Source organism: Cetorhinus maximus, chromosome 21, assembly GCF_964194155.1.
Source record: "Cetorhinus maximus chromosome 21, sCetMax3.hap1.1, whole genome shotgun sequence".
In the NCBI taxonomy this organism is placed as follows: Eukaryota; Metazoa; Chordata; class Chondrichthyes; order Lamniformes; family Cetorhinidae; genus Cetorhinus; species Cetorhinus maximus.
The window spans coordinates 82,746,602-82,766,423 of NC_135899.1; the positions used below are offsets into that span (position 1 = coordinate 82,746,602).

A 19,822-nucleotide genomic window follows, 5' to 3' on the forward strand; every position below is an offset into this window, starting at 1 on the left:
TCACGTTATGATCAACACCCTAGGTACGTGGCACAGTGGACGGAGTACTTGGGCAGCCCCGGATTTGTCTGGGTGCGCTCGAAGAGGGGATACTTTTGTTTGCCCGTACGGTGTAACTGAAAGAGCAGCACCGACCCACGAGTTCACCTGGGGTCAGGAGGGGCCCAACTGCATGATCATGGTGACCCAGGGAGCAGAATTTCCTACACACGTAACATACAAAGGAAAGGAGGAGATATTGTGTCACAACCACACACTGGGATTACCAGTTCGGGGACCTGACCTGTCCTATCCCGGATGGGACTTGTTGTCTTACAACAGTTTGACCTGTTAGACTGGGTGCACGGGTATGATTAAATGCTCAAGCCTATCGGCAGGTGAATATTACTGTAAAGGATGACTTGAAAGAACAGCTACTTGAGTATGTTGCCCATTTTGGGTATAATTTACCCCTGTCGCTCAAACATCTTATAGAACTGTTACAGAGGATTAACACTTCCAACAAACATCTCTATACCCTTCAACAAAAGAACAGGGAAATACCAGGCATTGGTAGTGATAGCCACTGGCGGGACCTTGGTCTTAACCTCGAAATACATCCTTGGATACAAATTATATCTCACGTACTGATTGTTGTACAGTCGTTTATTGTTGTATATTTGTTGTATGATCGATGTCGTTGACACAAGTATAGGAGAGTAGAACAATGAATGAAAATGTTACTGATGGGGCAGAATGAGGTGAATGGATTTGATTCACAAATGTAATAATGTTCGTAGGCGAAAATATACACTTAAAGATGGATGCTGTAAGGCGTTTTGATATTTTGTGTATTTCTGCGATGCTGTAAGGCCTCCCTTTGTTTCTTTTTAATACGTATCATCTTTATACTTGTGTCAAAATGTAACCAGCTGTGAGGTGGACCAACGTCCTGAGCTCAGAACCGGGTGGTAGGAACATGGAGTGCGGAGGACATCGGACGAAGGGAGATGATTTTTGACCAAAGACGCCAACTCTGAGGCTTATGTGAAACTTCTTAAAAAAAAATAAAGACTGGACAAGGATACACAGACACAGGGGTATCAGGGCATGTCACTGGGTCGGTGGCTAAGCACCAGACACCCCGATTACAGAAACTGGTCTAGACAATAGCCTCTTGGGTATGTGTGAACGGCTTTCCTGCCGCCTTACCAAGATACAGGAATCACATCCATTGCTGGCAGGTACCTGGAGACGTCCCCTGCTGAGAGCAGGAAACGACCACGTGCAGGCTGTCTTTGCATGGCCAGGGTGGGGTTAATAATCCAATCGGATGACTCGATTTAAGACATTACCTTATGTGCCGAGAGACCAGGGTCAGAAAAGGGGTATAAAGCCACAGCTCCCAAGGACATTGGGGCTGCAAACAGGAAGTGTGATTTGGTCAGTCACAGGAAGTCGTGTGGAGGAATTCACTCAGCGGACCGACCACCCGGGGACGAGCTCCTGCACGCAGGTCTGACTAAGCAACTGGTGGTGTAAGTATATACTATTGCTTAGTGGGTTAATAAAGATTTTCCACATAATGTAGAAATTGTATCCATAGTTTGCTTTGTGACATTGATACCAAGTACGGGGTGAGGACTCGAGAGGGTAGTGAGACCCTCCTGGTTAAGCGTCTTACACTCTTATTAAGCAGAATCACCATACAGTTTGGTACTGTTCATAAAAAATATTCCTCAGTACAGATACATTTCAAACATTAATTACATGTGTTAGAATGAGGGTGCCAGGAGTATATTCTTTGCAGGAAATGTTATAGAATCGAAGAATGGTTGTGGCACAGAAGGTGGCCATTCAGCTCGTTGAACCTGTGCCAGCACTCTGCAAAATTGATCTGGCTAGTCCCAAGCCCCAGCCCTTTCTCCGTGACTCTGTAATTTCTTTTCCGTTCTTGCGCTTATCTAATTCTCTTTTGAACATCTCAGTTGAACCTGCCTCCACCATTCCAGATCCTAACCACTCACTGGATCTTTTGCCAATCACTTTAAATTAGTGTCCTCTGGTTCTCGACCTTCCAATATCCCTAACAAAGTAGCCAAGTATTCCTTAGTGCACTCTGCCCGTAAACATCTTGGCAAAAGATGGGGAGTGGGGGCAGGGTTAATGAGGAGTCAGGTCCCAACTTAAAACAACAGAAAAATCAGCATCTGAAGGATGGTTAAGAGATCCAGCAGCATTAGGATAAGCACAAATCCTTGCACAGGTACAATCGATAGCTCCTGTAATACCAGACAAATGATACTTTGTAAATTAGATAGTACAGCTCCTGCAGTCAGTAAAAACATTTACTTTTGATACTAATCCAGTGGCTTTGCCCATTTCTGATTCCTACACCAGACATTTGGTTTTATTTTGAGGCGTGAGTTCAACATCTCGGCTGAAAGGGAATATATTATATAATTTGTGAAAGATAGGGATTGGGTCAAAGATACAGGAAGTACGCTCCATATCAAGGCATTGCCAGTCAATAAAAAGTCAGATTAAGCATCCAAATAGAATATTGAAAGGCCTGTCAGCCTCAATCGCCATGGCCACTGTTCTGCACTCATAAAAAGGTTATTGTTCCTCTGAATTGCATGTCCATCTTTCTTTCCCCTCTTTTTGATTGTTAAATAAAAACAAGCAAAGTTTGGTAAATTAAGAGGTAGGTGCTTTTGGTGACCTCCATTTTCTGATGAAATAATTTTGAATCAAGCCAATGGCTGCCTGTCCTTGTGATCACGTACACCATAAAGCTCATATAATAGGGCACTGGAAAGATCTGGTGGATTATTCCACTTGCCTGTTGGTAAATGCATCCAGTAAAACAGGCATCTGCTTAATTAACTAAATATTCAATGAAAGAAATACTAGATTCAAATAACTATCAATTAAAGGACATGATTATGCACATTATTAGAGGCTCGTTGGGCTCATGACAGATACTGTACCACAATAAATACCAAACAGGATTGGTCTGCCCACATAAAGCATTATCGGAGAGACAGTAGGGTACAAATCAGGATTTGAGTCAAATCTAAAACTCAATTTTCCATCCCAACTTTTATTGCTGTTTACTGGCTCTCATGTGCAATTCTGAACACCGCACTTTAGGAAGGATGTCAAGGACTTGGAGAGAGCATAGAGAAGGTTTACCGGGATGATACCAGTGAGGGACTTCAGTTATGTGGAGAATTTGGAAAATCTGGGATTGTTCTCCTCAGAGCAGAGAAGGTCAGACGGAGATTTTCAAAATACGGAGTGGCTTTGATTGAGCAAGTAGAGAGAAAAACTGTTTCCTTTGGCAACTGGCTCAGTAACCAGAGATCAGGGATTTAAAATAATTGGCAGAAGATTTAGAAGAGGAATGAAGATAATTTTTTTTTTTTGCATAAAAGTTTGTTGAGAGTTCTGGATCACATTACCTGAAAGGGTGGTCAAAATCCAAAGTAACTTTCAAAAGACATGTATTTACAGAGAACTAATTAGCAGGGTTATGGGGCAAAAGATGGGTTATAGATGTAACTCTTTCAAAGGGGCGGCACAGGCATGATGGGATGAGTGGCCTCCTTTTCTGTTAGATGATTCTAAGATTGGTGTCCTGTGCAGCTATGATTTCTCCCTACTTTTTGCCAATTCTTCACGTGCTCTCCCCTCCTGATCTGTTCCATGAGGCCCATTCAGCCTGCTATATTCTAGTGTCCTTGAATGTGAGTGATGGTCGGTTATTGAATCTTGGGGCGTCACGCACCTGACCGTGACCCTGTTTGCACCTGGAGTCCATATATATATGTCTTCAGAGGGGTTTGGAGGCAGGACAGTTGGTTCCTGGATGAGGAAGTGGAGATGGAACCCTTGGTGAACTTCCCTAAATTTACAGATTTTGAAAGCAGTTCTAGGCCCTCCCAACCGCCTAGCTAAGCTCAACCGACTTGGCATAGACCCAGGATTGGACAACTGGCCTTCCTGGTTTGTATTAGTCACTGAGTAAACATTCTAAGCCACAGGGGTAAACCTAGAAAGCAGGACTTTATCCTCTTCCAAAAGTGTTAGGCCTCTGAGGAACTGGTTAACCTTCCAGGAATATCTTTGCAGGTTTCAAGTGTTACTTCATTAAAATCAACCTTTCCCAGATTGAAATGCTCCAAGACCTTTTGCATCATTTTTCCCTAATACTAAACAACTCCAATTAAAATTGTGCCAACTCTTAAGAAGCAAGGTTGCCATCGTGTGGCCAGACCTCATAAGGGAATCAAATAACTTTCTGGATCAATTTAACTTGTTTGATGGATCAATCATGTTTGTAATTCTCCCTGGTTGTTTGCTATTGATTTTCTGTCACTGTGGCATGGATAAGCATTCAGAATCTAGGTTTGTCCTCAGTTTAAAAGGCCAAAATATATGGGTATTGATGAAGCTGAAGACCAGTGCTCAATCCCAACAGCCAAATTTGTGTACAAGGCCCTTGAGATTGCCAATAAACACGGGTGCACCGCCTTAACTGTCAATGCTCTTATATATTCATTGGAATTTTGTTGTGATCAATTTGGGCAGATCCCCAAAATGACTGTTGCAGAGGTCACAATGTAAGTGTATCTGATTCAAGTCCAATTGTATTGTGAAGCCATATCACAAAGTTGCTCAGGGGTGGAAGCTACATCAGCACAAAGCTATTCGACACAACCCGCGGAAAAGGCACAAGAGATGGCGCACATGTTTTTGGAAAGTGGGGACTAAAGTGCTATATCTGCATAGTTACTACACATGATGGCACTAAAAGCAGATTCCACTGCTACTGAAACATCTGAAAATCATTCATGTCTGGAAACAGTACAGAGAAGAGCAAACAAACTGATCCCTGTGTCACAGCATTCAATTATAAAGAAAGTCTGGAGGAATTTAAAACTCTTCAGACTTAAAAGGAGGCAACAGAGAAGAGACATTAAAAAAGATGAATAACGTTAGCTGATTTATAATACTCACTGTTAGGGGTTAAGATGAGACAAAAGACCACAGGCTCAACTGGTGAAAGGTGAATTTAGGATCAATGTCACGATTGTCCTATTTTAGACAAAGGGAATTGATTCATAAAATTATGGAATGATACAGCATGGCAGGAGGCCATTTGGTCCCTTGTGCCGTGCTAGCTCTTTGAAAGAGCTATCCAATTACTCCCACTCCCCCACTTTATTCCTCAAGATGTTTTCCCTTCAAGTATTTATTAAATTCCTTTTGAAAGTTATTATTGAATCTGCTTCCATCGCTGTTCCAGGCAGTGCATTGCAGACCAGAACAAGTCACCATGCTAAAGTCTTTTTCCTCATCTTTCCTCTGACTGTTTGGCCAATTACCTTAAATCTACCTCCTAATGAATTTTCTGCCATTGGAGACAGTTTCTACTTATTGATTAAAACCCTTCATGATTTTAAACACCTCCATCAAATCTCTTAACCTTTCCTGCTCTAAGAGCATCTGGATTTCTCCAGTCTTTCCATGTAACTGAAGTCCTTCAGCCTCTGGACCCTCTCTAAGGCCTTGGACAGTCTTCCTAAAGTGTAGTGCCCAGAAATAGCGTCAACATTCCAGCAGGGGCCTACCCAGAGCTTTATAAAGGCTTAGCATAACTTTCTTGCTGTATGCCTCTATATATATTGCCCAGGATCCTTTTTAACAAATTTCTTGTCCTGTCATCTTCACAGATTTCTGATTAAAAATACCTAAGAAGACAATTGTTTGCCCACCTTCCTGTTAGTCTTGAGAGTGCTTTCTAGTTACATATACTTTGACACAAAACATTTCAGAGGATGAATCGAAGGAATCGTTTTGCAAGGCACAAAGTAGGGGTTGGAATTAGGGCTATAGGGCTGTGACCTCAGTTCTCCTACACACACTCACAGGCTGTGCAATGGTGATGATTCTTGCAAACCAACCTGCAGTTCCTGCAATATCACATTGGTGATTTGGCGAATATTGAATGAGATAAGGATGAATTACATGGCTTTCATGTTTTAATTCACGTTATGTGGAATAACCCGATATTAAAAAAGTAATTTTACCGAGTAATATTTTTCATTCTTGCTCTTGAAAGTAGGACCATAAGGAAAATAGGAACAGCAGGAGGCCATTTAGCCCCTCGAGCCTATTTTGACAATCAGTGAGACCGTGGCTGACCTGTGACCTGACCCATTTCCCTTAGTTCCTTTGGTTAACAAAAATCTGTCAATCTCAATTCGAAAATTCACAATTGACAAGGCATCAAACACCATTGATGGACGAGAGAGAGAGTTGAGTGTTGATTGGAATACAGTTCTCTGTGCAATGGTCCTCCTCCAACACTGTGCCTAACCGGCTATTGCTCCTCTGTGAGTGTTACTATACTATTTGAATTTATGAATGGAATTTTCCGGCCCCTCCCGCCGGTGGGATTTTCCGGTCCCACCGAAATCAATGGACTTTTGAATGGCTTGCCGCATTTTCCAGGCCCGGCCCCAGCCCCGCCCCCGCTACGACGGGGCCGAAAAATTCTGCCCTATGAGTCAAGCACAGAGATGCCTTTAAGTATCCTTGTACACACAAAGACGCAGGGGGGAGAAATTCATTCATCCTTTACCCTGGGGCTGGCAATAAGTGGAACTCGAAACACAAATTGGTCAGCCCTGATCTTGTTGAATGGAGGAGCAGGCTCGAGGGGCCGAATGGCCTACTCCTGCTCCTATTTCTTATGTTCGTAACCACCTGCATGTTCTGCGTGGCTTTCTTTGATGATATCAATGGAGAAAGCCAATGCAGGCAAGGCGGGAATCTGTCTGCGGCATTGACCACACCCCACTACACTACACCCCGTGGAAATCAACGCAAGTCTGCGTAGCACCATTAGAAATGCTACGCTAGTGAACTACTTCCCCAGTAGCACTAGCTGGCGAATGTAGTTCTCTAACAGAAGTGGTTGTTGCCTTGCTTGTGGTGGATGTTGAAGAGTTTACCATCAATGCGATAAGTTATTACCACACCTGGCGGGGAGTGCCTGTCGGTAACAAGGTTCAGCATTGCCTCGAGAAAGATTGAGAGTAGGGTTTGTGCGATGACATAGCCTTCTGTAGTAGAATTACAGTATGCTGACAATGCACAAGTTAGTGCTCACACTGAGGAAGAGCTACAACAGATAGTTGATCACCGAAGCCGACAAGAGTACGGGACCCGGCCTGAGCCCCAGGAAGGCCAATGTCCTCGGCGAACCCACACCAAATGTACCAAAACCAATGCGTTCAATTGAAGTATTGAAAAATGTCCCATATCTTGAAAGCTATCTAACCCAAAACATTGACATTAGACACACCACCAAATGCCTCGTACTAGCTCAGCCTCAGTAAATTACACACTCAAGTTTTCGAGAATCATGATATCGGACTCAACACTAAGCATAAAATGTATCAGGCAGTAGTTTACCCCGACCTTACCAGCTCACACCTGAAGTCCTCACTGTGGGACAGCATGCAAGGCTAAGGTAGGGTTCAAAAGCCATCAACGAGTTCACAGCCAACACTGACATCTCACTTCCACCCAGGCATCCGCAAGAAAGAATTGCCCTCAACTCGAGAGGTTGCCGACAGAGCTGGAGAATGATACGGAATGAGATTTTCTCCTTCATAACCATGTACACTGGAGGCAGTTGCAGCATGTCTCTTACTGGGTAAGGTCAGCTAATGTTTCTTCGTTCATTCACAGGACCTGGGTATCACTGGCGAGACCAGCCCTAATTGTCCTTGTGAAGGTGGTGGTAGGCCACCTTCTTGAAAACAACTGAATGGCTTACGAAAGATAAGAGTCATAGCATGGAGTCTGGCATTTCTTTCCCTAAAGGGACACTCCCTAAACTGAAGCAGATGGGTTCATTATGACAATCTGGTAGCTACATGGTCACCATTATCAGATTTATTTAATTCATGGAATTTCTATTCTCCAGCGGCTGAGGGGGATTTGAACTCACGTTTTCAGATCATTCAGCTAGACCTGTGGATTACTCGTCCAGTAACATAACGACCATGTTACTGTTCCTGATTCAACATAGAGTAAGTATTGAACAGGGATTGAACCCGATGAGCCAACTTTGCAGCCAGTCTGACCACAACCATGCTAAAAATATAGTAAAGCCACCCAGTCAGTAAGAACTGACTAACAGGGAAAGAGAAGGGACTCCCTGGGCTGGATTCTGTGGAGCCCGTGGGAGTGGGCAAGATGGCGGGCGGGTATGGAGAATTGCGAGAGAACGTTTGTCAGAATCCTGGTGGTGGGAAAACTGTAAGTGATTAAATCAATGGTGGGAAGGTAACAAAACAGGAAACTTGTCCGTTAGCAGCAGGAAACTCATTGATATGTTTAATTGTCCACTTGCATACAATCTAAATGTAATTCAACGCGATCTAATTCTGCCTACCCAATGAGTGAAACTCAGGTGTGTCCCTCGTGCATTCAGTAGCCCACCAGTGAAAGCTGGTGACTTACATGTGGCTTCCTTGACTCAATGTCCTTTGGACTTCCAGGAGACTGAGTCAAAGGGGCACATGGTTGATCTCGGAGATTCTTGGAGAAGTGGGGCCTCAGGCAGGAAACGCAGAATTTAAGAGGGGCGGCGCACAATTGAGGCGCAGAGGGACCGTCCCTTCAAGTGGCATCACAGATCTGAGTGCCTAAGGGAAGGGCACTCAGGAGGCTGCCTGCAAGGAAAGAGAGAGGTAATGGCAGCATGGGAATCGTCCACCCTGTCCTTCTTCATCCTCAACTGCTGGGGAGGAGGGGGGGGATGCGTTAGCTGGACTGTGACATCTCAGGCCTCAGCTCAACCCATTGACGCCACCGAATAGTCTTGTGTGGTGGAGGAGGAATCTTCACCCTGGACTTTTACGCCTTTTCGAGCTGGAGCAACAGAAATTCTGCTGCCGGGGACTTAAACTGCAGAGCTTTTTTTAAAAAAAACTGCAAGGCAACGTCCGACTCTCACATGGGGCTGGCTGCCTTTTAAATAAGGCGCCAGCTTCTGCCCCACCATCAGGTCATGCCTGTTTCCCAACACCAGAGCCGTCTCTGCCACGGAACCTGGTGGCAAGCTGGCATCACCCGCATTCATGAGTTTGCTGCCATTAGTTGGGTTCGGCCGGCTGCCACGGACTTGCGCCAGGTCCCCAACCACTCCCGGGCATGCCAGTGGGTGCCCCAAGAGTAGGACCCTATCTTTAGTGGTTCTCATGGGACTATTTCACTTTAAAGGGGAACATTTGCGAGACTGTATTGCCAATGCCCTACCTAGTTCTACATAATTACAGGGCACAGAATTCAGCTACAATATTGTAGCCCTATCTTTGATTTGCACTCAGGTCTATCAAGGCTTCCTTCAGGCAGACATTGTAATTCCATATTTGCATCTGAAACTTTGACAGGGGAATTGATATGCAATGGAACAGCTTCCATATATTACTGCCGCAAGAAACTTAGCTAATTTAACGTAATTGACAAAAGAACCAGAGGCAGGATGAAAAGAATCTTATTTTTTTTTGTACAGTGAGCTGTTATGATCGGAATGCATGTTCAAATTGTCATTGGAAAGTTTTGAAGGGGAAAAGTTTTTCCAGGGCTATAGGGGGAAAGGGCAGGGGAGTGGGGCTAATTGGATAGCTGTTAAGAGCTAGCACGGGCACGATGGTCCAAATGGGCTCCTGCTATGTGACATCACTCAATGATTCTATACCCATGGAGGGTAGGGAATTTCACAACAGCCATCAGAAAACACAGTGTTACAGGTCAGATATTTGCATGCATGAATTTTTCCTCTGTCTCTGTGTCTGTCCGCTGTGGGTATAGCGTTCTCATCTCTGAATCACAAGCTTCTGAATCCAAGTTCCCACTCTTGATCACAAAAATTACTGCAGTGCTGAGGGAGAGCTGCCCTACTTTTCTCATTCTTTCACAGGATGTGGGCGTTGCTGACAAGGTCAGCATTTATTGCCCATCCCAAACTGCCCTTAAGAAGGTGGCAGTGAGCTGCCTTTGTGAGCCGCTGCAGGTACACCCACAGCGCTGTTAGGGAGGGAGTTCCAGGATTTTGACCCAGCGACAGTGAAGGAACGGCCGATATATTTCCAAGTCAGGATGGGGAGTGACTTGGAAGGGAACTTGCAGGTGGTGGTGTTCCCATGTACCTGCTGCCCTTGTCTTTTTAGGTGGTAGTGGTCACCGGTTTGGAAGGTGCTGTGGAAGGAGCCTTGGTGAGTTGCTGCAGTGCACCTTGTATATATACACACTGTTGCCACTGTGCGTCAGTGGTGGAAGGAGTGCATGTTTAAGTGATGAATAGGGTGTCAATTAAGCAGGCTTCTCTGCCCTAGATGGTGTCAAGCTTCTTGAGTGTTGTTGGAGCTGTGCACATCCAGGCAAGTGGAGCATATCCATCATGCTCCTGACTTATGCCTTGTTGATGGTAGGCAGACTATGGGGACTCAGGAGGTTGAATTACTTGTCTCAGAATTCCCAGCCTCTGATAGCCACAGTATTTATATGGCTGTTTCAGTTCAGTTTCAGCTCAATAATAACCCTCAGAGTATTAATAGTGGGAAATTCAGCAATGTCAAGGGGAAATTCTCTCTTGTTGGAGATGGTCATTGCCTGGCACTTGCGTGGTGTGAATGTTACCTGCCACTTATTAGCCCAAGTCTGGATATTGTCCAGGTTTTCCTACAAATGGGCATGCACTGCTTCAGTATCTAGGGAGTTGTGAATGGTGCTGAACATTGTGCAATCATCAGCAAACATCCCCACTTCTGACCTTATGATGGAGGAAAAATAATTGATGAAGCAGCTGAAGATTGTTGGGCCTATGATTCTACCCTGAGGAACCCCTGCAGCGATGTCCCTAGACTGAGGTGATTGGCCTCCAACAACCACAACCATCTTCCTTTGCACTAGGTATGACTCCAACCAATGGATAGTTATCCCCGATTCCTCTGTTATTGTTGGTTTTGGTCTGGTATGTGATAGTTGTGGTCTTGGACTAACCATCCAGTCATGAATGGTGGTGGACAATTAAACAACTCACCATAGGAGGAGCCTCCACTCCATCAATCATCAATGATGGGGGAGCCCAGCACATCCAGTGTAAAAGATGAGGCTGAAGATTTTGAAACAATCTTCAGCCAGAATTGCTGAGTCTATGATGCATCTTGGGCTCCTCTGGAGGACCCCAGCATCACAGATGCCAGTCTTCAGCCAATTCAATTCACTCCACCTGATACTACTTTATCAAAGCTACTTTATCAATGACTTTCCTTCTATCATAAGACAGACTTGCTTGAGAAATTGGCAGCGGCAGAGAGTGGCCAAGGCACCAGCAGTCAAAGGACTGCTGGAGACCAGGATGATGCTCAGTCTGAGGCAGTTAATGAGCGTCTTGAGTCACCTATCAGGCAGCAGATGCTGGGTATCCAGCAGGATGTGTGGGAAGATCTGGCGGAGATCCGTGCTGGTCTACGCGCCACGGTCTCTGTCATGGAGGAGTCCGTGAGCTGCTGGAGCACTGTGTTGACGCAGAGCTCCGAGCGCACAGCCTCCTCCATTGAGAGAGTGGTGACTCTCATGGAGAGGCAGCTCCAGGAACAGAATCAGGGGTTCCTGGGGTTGCGTTCGGACCTCCATTCCCACACAGCGATTGTGACCTCAGAAGGTCACTGCCAGTGTGAGAGATGGAAGAGGCAGCTAGTCTCTCTCTGCAAGGTGTCCATCCATCAATGGTGAGCAGGGAGGTCCAGGCATACCTCACGCTGGCGGGCAAGCTGCCTGTCGTCTCTGTGGGCTCCTCTCACGGTGCTCCGGACAAGGGCGACAACTCCCCTGTCCCTCTGCCAATGACCGTGGCATCTGAAGAGCACAGGTACTGCTGACCAGGGGACGACTGCCAGGGTCATCAGGGCCAACACGACAGCAGAGTCAGCACTCTGCCTCCAATGTCGCTGCCAGCGAGATGGGGGATGGGGATGGTGGGCACCAAGACACAGCACTGGCAAGTGTAAGCTTAAGGCTCTGTGAGCACAGGATGGGGTTTTCATGGGTGACATTCATTCATTTCTTCAGTGTTATGTTTTGTTTTTGTGTGACAATAGCGACTATATTATGTTTTGTTCCTTGTTTGTAATTCTGGTAAAGATATAAACCTAGATTTTGTTTCAATGCCCTGAGTGTCCTTTATGTTTTCCATTGGTGCAGCCTCATCAGTGCCTTATGATAGACGGCAGGGGCAGCAAACTTTATTCCAGAGGTTATGAGGCGACACTGGGGTCGGGGGAATTGCCTCCTCAGAAATGTGCGGTAAAGAGGCAGTGCCCTTGCCATGAGACGGAAGCCATGCCTTGACAGCCTAGCTGAAGATGCGTTGAATCAACACGTCCCTGGTGTCCCTACCTCCCTGAAGGTTCCTTAAGTCTGCCTCCTCGCCCTCCCCCTGTGCCTGCCCAGAGTCCTCATCATATCCATCAGTAGAGTCTTCCTCTGGGGCCTGTGGAGCTGCCTCGCTATCCTCATCCGCCAGTGGGTGCCCCCTTGCCAGTGCCAGATTGTGCAGAGTGTAGACAATGAAAATCAGCGACACACTCCGGAGGATATCGCAGTGCACCTCCTGATTGGTCCAGGCAGCAGAACCTGATTTTCAGCAGCCCAACTGTCCTCTCAATCACTGCCCTTGTGGAGGTATGACTCCTATTGTACCTCTCTTCATCTCTGTCCTTGGGTGTCGGAGTGGCATCATGAGCCACCTTTTCAAGTGATATCTTTTGTCACCCGGCAGCCAACCATCCAGCTGAGCTGGTGCCACAAAGAGCCTTGGCACCTGGGAGTGCCACAGGATGTATGTATCATAGATACCTTGCACAGACTTGCAGAATCTGGGTCTTGAGGTCATAAACTATCTGCACATTCATGGAGTGGAAGCCCTTTCTGTTCACAAAGGCACCCGGCTGACCCACTGGTGCCTTGCTAGCCACATAAGTGTAGTCGATGGCTTCCTGGGTGCAGAGGAACCCAGCGACAGCTGCAAAGCCTCTGGCCCACTCAGCCAGGCTGGTTTCATCCATCTGGTACTGAATAATTGTCATGACCCATCTGAAGAGAGCATCAGTGACCAGCTTGACGTAACTGTGGACAGCTGATTGGGACACTCCACACAGATCTCTCACTGACCCCAGGAAAGAACCCGATACGAAGAAATTGAAGGCTACTGTGACCTTCAGAGCCACTGGAATTGGGTGCTTACCCACACAGCTGGAGGCAATCTCCAGCCCAATCATCTGGCATGTTGATGTCACGGTGTCCCTAGAGAGGCAGAGCCTCCTGTGGCACTGGACCTCAGACATGTTGAGGTAGCTGGATCGCTGCCTGTACACTCTGGCAGCAGGATAATGGCATCTTCTGTGGTCCCTTCTGTCTTGCTCTCCCTACCGGCCCTGCACCCGCTACCCCAGCGCCTCTTCTTCCGCAGGTCTCTCCTTGGGGTACAGCCTGCAGACACCTCGCCTCCTTTCCCTCCTGCCCCTCTCTTCCTCCACAGAGGAGGTCCCCCTAGCAGAGTACACAATCCCCATCTGCTGAAATGGAGACGGCACTGTACTGTCCACTGAGGGCCACACTCGGCAGGAATGCTCCAAGAGAGTTGACAAAACAAGAGAGTCCTCAAAACAAAGTGAACAAAGCAGATACTTCAGAAAAAAACCACAGGAAAAAATCTGAAATCTCAGCACTGAAGCAGCGGCAAGATCTCACCTGAAGGCCTAACAACTCACACAGCCAATGCTCCAGTCCCCGTTTATCCCGCCCTTGGATGAGAAATGGGAAAAAATGGACTGGCCGCCTGCCCGTGTTGCCCTTGCAACGAGCACCAAATCGCGCGTGCATTGTAAAATTCAGATCAATTGGGTTTTTAATGGGCTTGATTGACTGTTTGATTGATGGCGGGCGTGCTTCCGACTCCCGCACGCGCCCGCCGACCATAACGTTTCGGGCGAGCGCAAAGACGACGGGATGTGCACCCGACGCCTTCTCCCGCTATTTCGCCAGATTTCATGTCGGGCACGCACCCGTTCATTCAACGTGAAATTCTGGACCATGGACTGCAGCGGTTCAAGAATACAGCTCTCACCGTCACCCTCTCAGGGGCAACTCTGGATGGGCATTAAATGCTGGCCTAACCAGCAACGTCCACACTCCATGAAACAATAAATTAAGAAAAAAACTGCTTGCAGCCCTTATGAGTGTCAGGTTGCAGTGAATACTAAGTGCCCTTCACAATGGCAGTGCAAAGCAGATATTTTATTCTCTTGTGGCACTGCACCCAGGTTCTAAGGTGGTACCCTAGGGCTGCTGACCTGCAAGGCACCTCCATCCAAGCCACCTTGGTCGGACAGGAGGATGTCCTGCTGCCATCCCTGAAAAACAGGATAATCCCACCTTTCCCAGAAAGCTTGAAGAAGGACCTGGAATGAAGCATCGCTAAACCATGGGGCCAATCTTCATCTGTAGTCCAAATAGGGTTAACTGAAGGCACTCCGAGGTAGCAGTGACCATAATATGATTGAATTTTACACCCATTTCGAGGGAGAAATGAGTGCGCCCAAGGCTAGTATTTTAAGCTTAAATAAGGGCAGTTATGAGGGCATGAAAGCAGAGCTAGCTAAAGTGAACTGGCAGATGAGGGAGGTTAAGGGATAGGTCAATAGAAATTCAGTGGCAGAGATTTAAAGGGATATTTCAGAATACACAGAATAGATACATTCCAATGAGAAAGAAAAATTCCAAGGGCAGGACCCACCATTTGTGGTTAACTAAAAAAGTTAAAGACAGTATCAAACTTAAAGAAAAAGCATATAATTACACAAAGACGGGTGGCGGGTCAGAAGATTAGAAAGAATATAAAGAACAGCAAAGAATGACAAGAAGATTAATAAGGAGGGAAAAAAATTTGAGTATGAGAGAAAGCTAGCTAGTAATATAAAGGCGCATAGTAAAAGTTTCTATTGATACTTGAGAAATGAGTTAACAAAGTGAGCATTGGTCCTATAGAGAGTGCATCTGGGCAATTGATAATGGAAAGTAGGAAAGTGGCGGATGAATTAAACAGATATTTTGCTTCGGTCTTCACTATAGAGGACACAAGTAACATCCTGGAAATAGCTGTAAATCAGGAAATGGAAGGGAGGGGGGAATTCGGGAAAATTAAAATCACCAGGGAACTGGTACTGAGCAAATTGTTTGGGCTGCAGGCTGAGAAATCCCTGGGTCCGGATGGACTTCACCCTAAGGTCTTGAAATAAGTGGCTAATGAGATAGCTGATGCACTGGTTTTAACTTTCCAAAATTCCCTAGATTCGGGGAAGGTTCCATTAGATTGGAAAATAGCAAATATAACTCCTTTATTCAAAAAAGGAAGGAAACAGAAAGCAGGAAACTATAGGCCAGTTAGCCTAACATCTGTCATAGGGAAATTGTTAGAAGCTATTATTAAAGATGTTATAGCGGGGCACTTAGAAAGATTGAAGGCAATCAGGCAGAGTCAACACAGCTTTGTAAAAAGGAAACCGTGTTTAACCAATTTATCGGAATGCTTTGAAAGAGTCATGTGTGCTGTGGAAAAAGGGGAACTGGATGGACTGTGCTTAGAATTCCGGGAGGCATTTGATAAAGTGCCACATCAAAGATTATTGCGGAAAATAAAAGTTCCTGGTGTAGGGGGTAACATATTGGCATGGATAGAAGATTGGCTAGGTAACAGGAAGCAGAGAGTTGGCACAAATGAGTCTTTTTCTGGTTGGCAGGAGTTGATGAGTGGTGTGCCACTGGGGTCAGTGCTGGGGCCTCAACTTTTTACAATTTATACAAATGACTTGGATAAAGGAACCGAAGGAATGGTGGCGAAATTTGCTGAAGACACAAAGATAGGTCGGAAAGTAAATTGTGAAGAGGACGTAAGGAGTCTCCTAAGTGACATAGATTGGTTAAGTGAGTGGGTAAAGACATGGCAAATGGAGTATAATGTGGGTAAATGTGAATTTGTTCATTTTGGCAGAAAGAATAATAAAGAAGCTTATTATCTAAACGTTGGGAGATTGCAGAGCTCTGAGATTCTGAAGGATCTGGGTGTCCTCCTGCATGAATCGCAAGAGGCTAGTATGCAGGTACAGCAGGTAATTAGGAAAGCGAATAGAATGTTATAAGTTATTGTGAGGGGAATTGATTACAAAAGTAGGGAGGTTATGCTTCAGTTGTACTGGGCATTGGTGAGATATCTGGACTATTGTGTACAGCACTGGTCTCCTTATTTAAGGAAAGATGTAAATGCGCTAGAAGGAGTTCGGAGAAGGTTTACTAGACTAGTACCAGGAATGGGCAGGTTGGTTTATGAGGAAAGGCTGGACAGGTTAGGCTTGTATCTGGAATTTAGAAGTGCAAGAGGCAACTTAATTGAAACCTTGAAGATCCCGAGGTGTCTTGATGGAGTGGATGTAGAGAGGATGTTTCCTCTTGTGGGAAAATCTAAAACTATGGGTCACAGTTTAAAAATAAGGGGTCGCTTATTTCAGACAGAGATGAGGAGAAATTTTTTCTCTCTGAGGGCAGTGAGTCTTTGGAACTCTCTTCCTCAAAAGGCAATGGAAGCAGAGTCTTTGAATATTTTTAAGGCAGAGCTGGATTGATTCTTGATTAGCAAGGAGGTGAAAGGTTAACTGGGGTAGGTAGCAATGTGGGGTTGAGGTTACATTCAGATCAGCCATGATCTTATTGAACGACGCAGCAGGTTCGAGGGGCCGAATGGCCTACTCCTGCTCCTAATTCGTATGTGCGTTTGTCTGTTCGTACCAATGTTCACATGTTCGTATGTAAATATTCTGCATGAGAATGGGTGAGGGGCTGACAGGAGGTGAGGGAATTCAAAAGGGGCGTAGTTGAATACGGGGAATCAACAGGTTAACATAAGCAAGGGGAAGACAGATGAAGAGAGAGTATCTGTAGGTGAAAGTAACCCAGGCAGGGGGTGCAGAGGCAGGTGAATAGAGGCTATACACAGCTGCAGAACCAAACACGACATACGTCCATCGAGGCTTCTGGCTTGCAGGGAGTCCTGATGGGCTTCATCCTAGGATCTTAAAAGAAGTGTCTAATGAGATAATTAATGCGTTGGGGTTCGGCAAAAAGTTCCATTTCATTGGAAAATAGGAAACGTAACTCTTTTATTCAAGAAGGGGAGACAGAAAGCATGAAACTACAGACCAGTTAGCTTAACATCTGTCATAGGGAATATGTTAAATGCTATTTTAAGAAATGTTATAGCAGGGCACTTGGAATAAATTCAAGGCAATCAAGCAGAGTCAACATGGCTTTGTAAAAGGGAAATCACGTTTAATCAATATACTGGAATACTTTTGATAATTTACATGTGCTGTGGATAAAGGGGAATCAGTGTTTTTACTCTACTTAGACTTCCAGAAGACATTTGATAAAGTGCCACATCAAAGGCTATTGTGGAAAATAAAAGCTCATGGTGTAGGGGGTAACATATCGGCATAGATAGAAGATTGGCTAGCTAACAGGAAACAGAGAGAAGGCATAAATGTGTCTTTTTCTGGTTGGCAGGATGTGATGAGTGGTGTGCCACAGGGATCAGTGCTGGGGCCTCAGCTTTTTACAATTTATATAAATGACTTGGATGAAGGGGCCTAAGGTACGGTTGCTAAATTTGCTGATGACACAAAGGTAGGTGGAAAAGTAAGTTATGAAGAGGATATAAGGAGGCTACAAAGTGACATAGATAGATTGAGTGAGTGGGCAAAGACCTGGCAATTGGAGTATAATGTGGGAAAAAAGGGGAATTGTCCATTTTGGCAGGAAGAATTAAAAGGAAGCATATTACCTAAATGGTGAAAGATTGCAGAACTCTGAGATTCTGCGAGATCTGAATCTGGTTCATGAATCACAAAAGGCTAGTATGCTGGTACAGCAAGTAATTAGGAAAGCTAATAGAATGTTATTGTTTATTGCAAGGGGAATTGAATACATAAATAGGGAGGTTATGCTTCAGTTGTACAGGGCACTGGTACGACCACATCTGGAGTATTGTGTACAGTACTGGTCTCCTTATCTAAGGAAGGATGTAAATGTGTTAGAAGCAGTTCAGAGAAGGTTTACTAGACTAATACAGGAAAAAGCAAGTTGTCCCATGAGGAAATGTTGGACAGATTAGGCTTGTATCCACTGGAGTTTAGAAAAGTAAGAGGCAACTTGATTGAAACCTTTAAGATCCTGAAGGGTCTTGACAGGGTGGAGGTGGAGAGGATGTTTCCTCTTGTGGGAAAATCTAGAACTAGGGGTCACTGTTTAAAAATAGGGGGCCGCTCATTTAAGACAGAGATGAGGAGGAATATTTTCTCTCAGAGGGTTGTGAGTCTTTGGAAATCTCTTCTTCAAAGGTGGTGGAAGCAGAGTCTTTGAATATTTTTAAGGCAGATGTAGATAGATTCTTGATAAGCAAGGGGGCAAAAGGTTATCGGGGGGTAGGTTGGAGGTTACAATCAGATCAGCCATATATCTCATTGAATGGTGGAGTGGGCTCGAGGGGCCGAGTGGCCTAGTTCTGCTCCTAATTCGTGTGTGTCCTTTACATCTGGCGCCCAGACCTTCGATCCCCTGAGGTAACGGTGGGGCATTGACTTCCTGCCCACCCCGGCCGCAAGATTCACCGCCCTCCTCACGCGTGCATGTCTAATTAGCTGAGAACTGCGTAACCGCACGGGAAAAGCCGTGCTGCCCACCAGCAGAAGTGGCGCTAACTTTCAGTCCCACCGCTGAACGTTTACTCCAGAGCGGGAGTTTCCGCCCACTGTAGGGCATATTTTCCTATTCCTGTTTGTGAGACATTTGGATCATTTGGGGCAGCAAATGCAGGTAAATAGTCAAGAGGGGAGAGTCTGATCATAACTGGAGACTCCTTATTTTCTGACGATTAAATTGAAAAGTCAGCAAGTTGAACAGGCTGATGGACATGTGTTCACCATTCCCAACCCCCTCTCACGATTTTCTGTGGCAAATCAAAACTTGCCTGTTCTGACCCAAAATAATCAACCCCATAATTTAATGCCCCTACTTCTTATATTACCTCATCATTACAGCAACCAAAGTAACATTCTTCCCCACCCCCGCCCACAGTCTAAGAGCAATCATCCCACTGTCCTATCATCCCATGAAGAGTGGTGGGATCATACCCCCTGTTTCTGTCAAAAGATGTACAAGGAGAAAAATCACCCATTTCTTTGAAATAAAAATGCCAGATTACCTAGACTCCCAGATCCCTAACAGGAAAGGAAGCAAAGAATGTGAAGTAGCAATTAGCTCCAAACGGCCAGCAAAACTGGCAAAAGAGTTAATTGCTGTTTTGTGCTCCTCTGTTTCCTGTCCACAGGGCATTTCTGCGTGCCGATGTAATCTTTAGACAATGATTTTATGGAAATGGCAAATTATTCACCATGCTGTTACTGTGGAAATATTAAATTCACCAGTTGAGGTATAAAAGCTTTCAGTTACTATAAACATAGGGACGTACGTGAGACCCATGCTTAATATAAGACTGTTATAAGTCTCTCAATTCTAAGCCGCCTGGCTATTATGAGCTACTGTACTTTGACTCCTGGCTTTTTAATGTTACAGGACACCATGGAATATAGTTGATTATAACAGAAAAACACTTGGCTCCTGAGGTTAGAGTTATAATGAGGGTGAC

General features: G+C 45.3%; 1 protein-coding gene across 1 annotated transcript in view; it reads right to left on the reverse strand.

Annotated features, from left to right (window-relative positions):
• Positions 1-19,822, reverse strand: part of LOC144696069 (parkin coregulated gene protein) — a 646,838-nt gene that overhangs the window by 547,191 nt on the left and 79,825 nt on the right. The gene's annotated exons all lie outside the window — the stretch shown is intronic.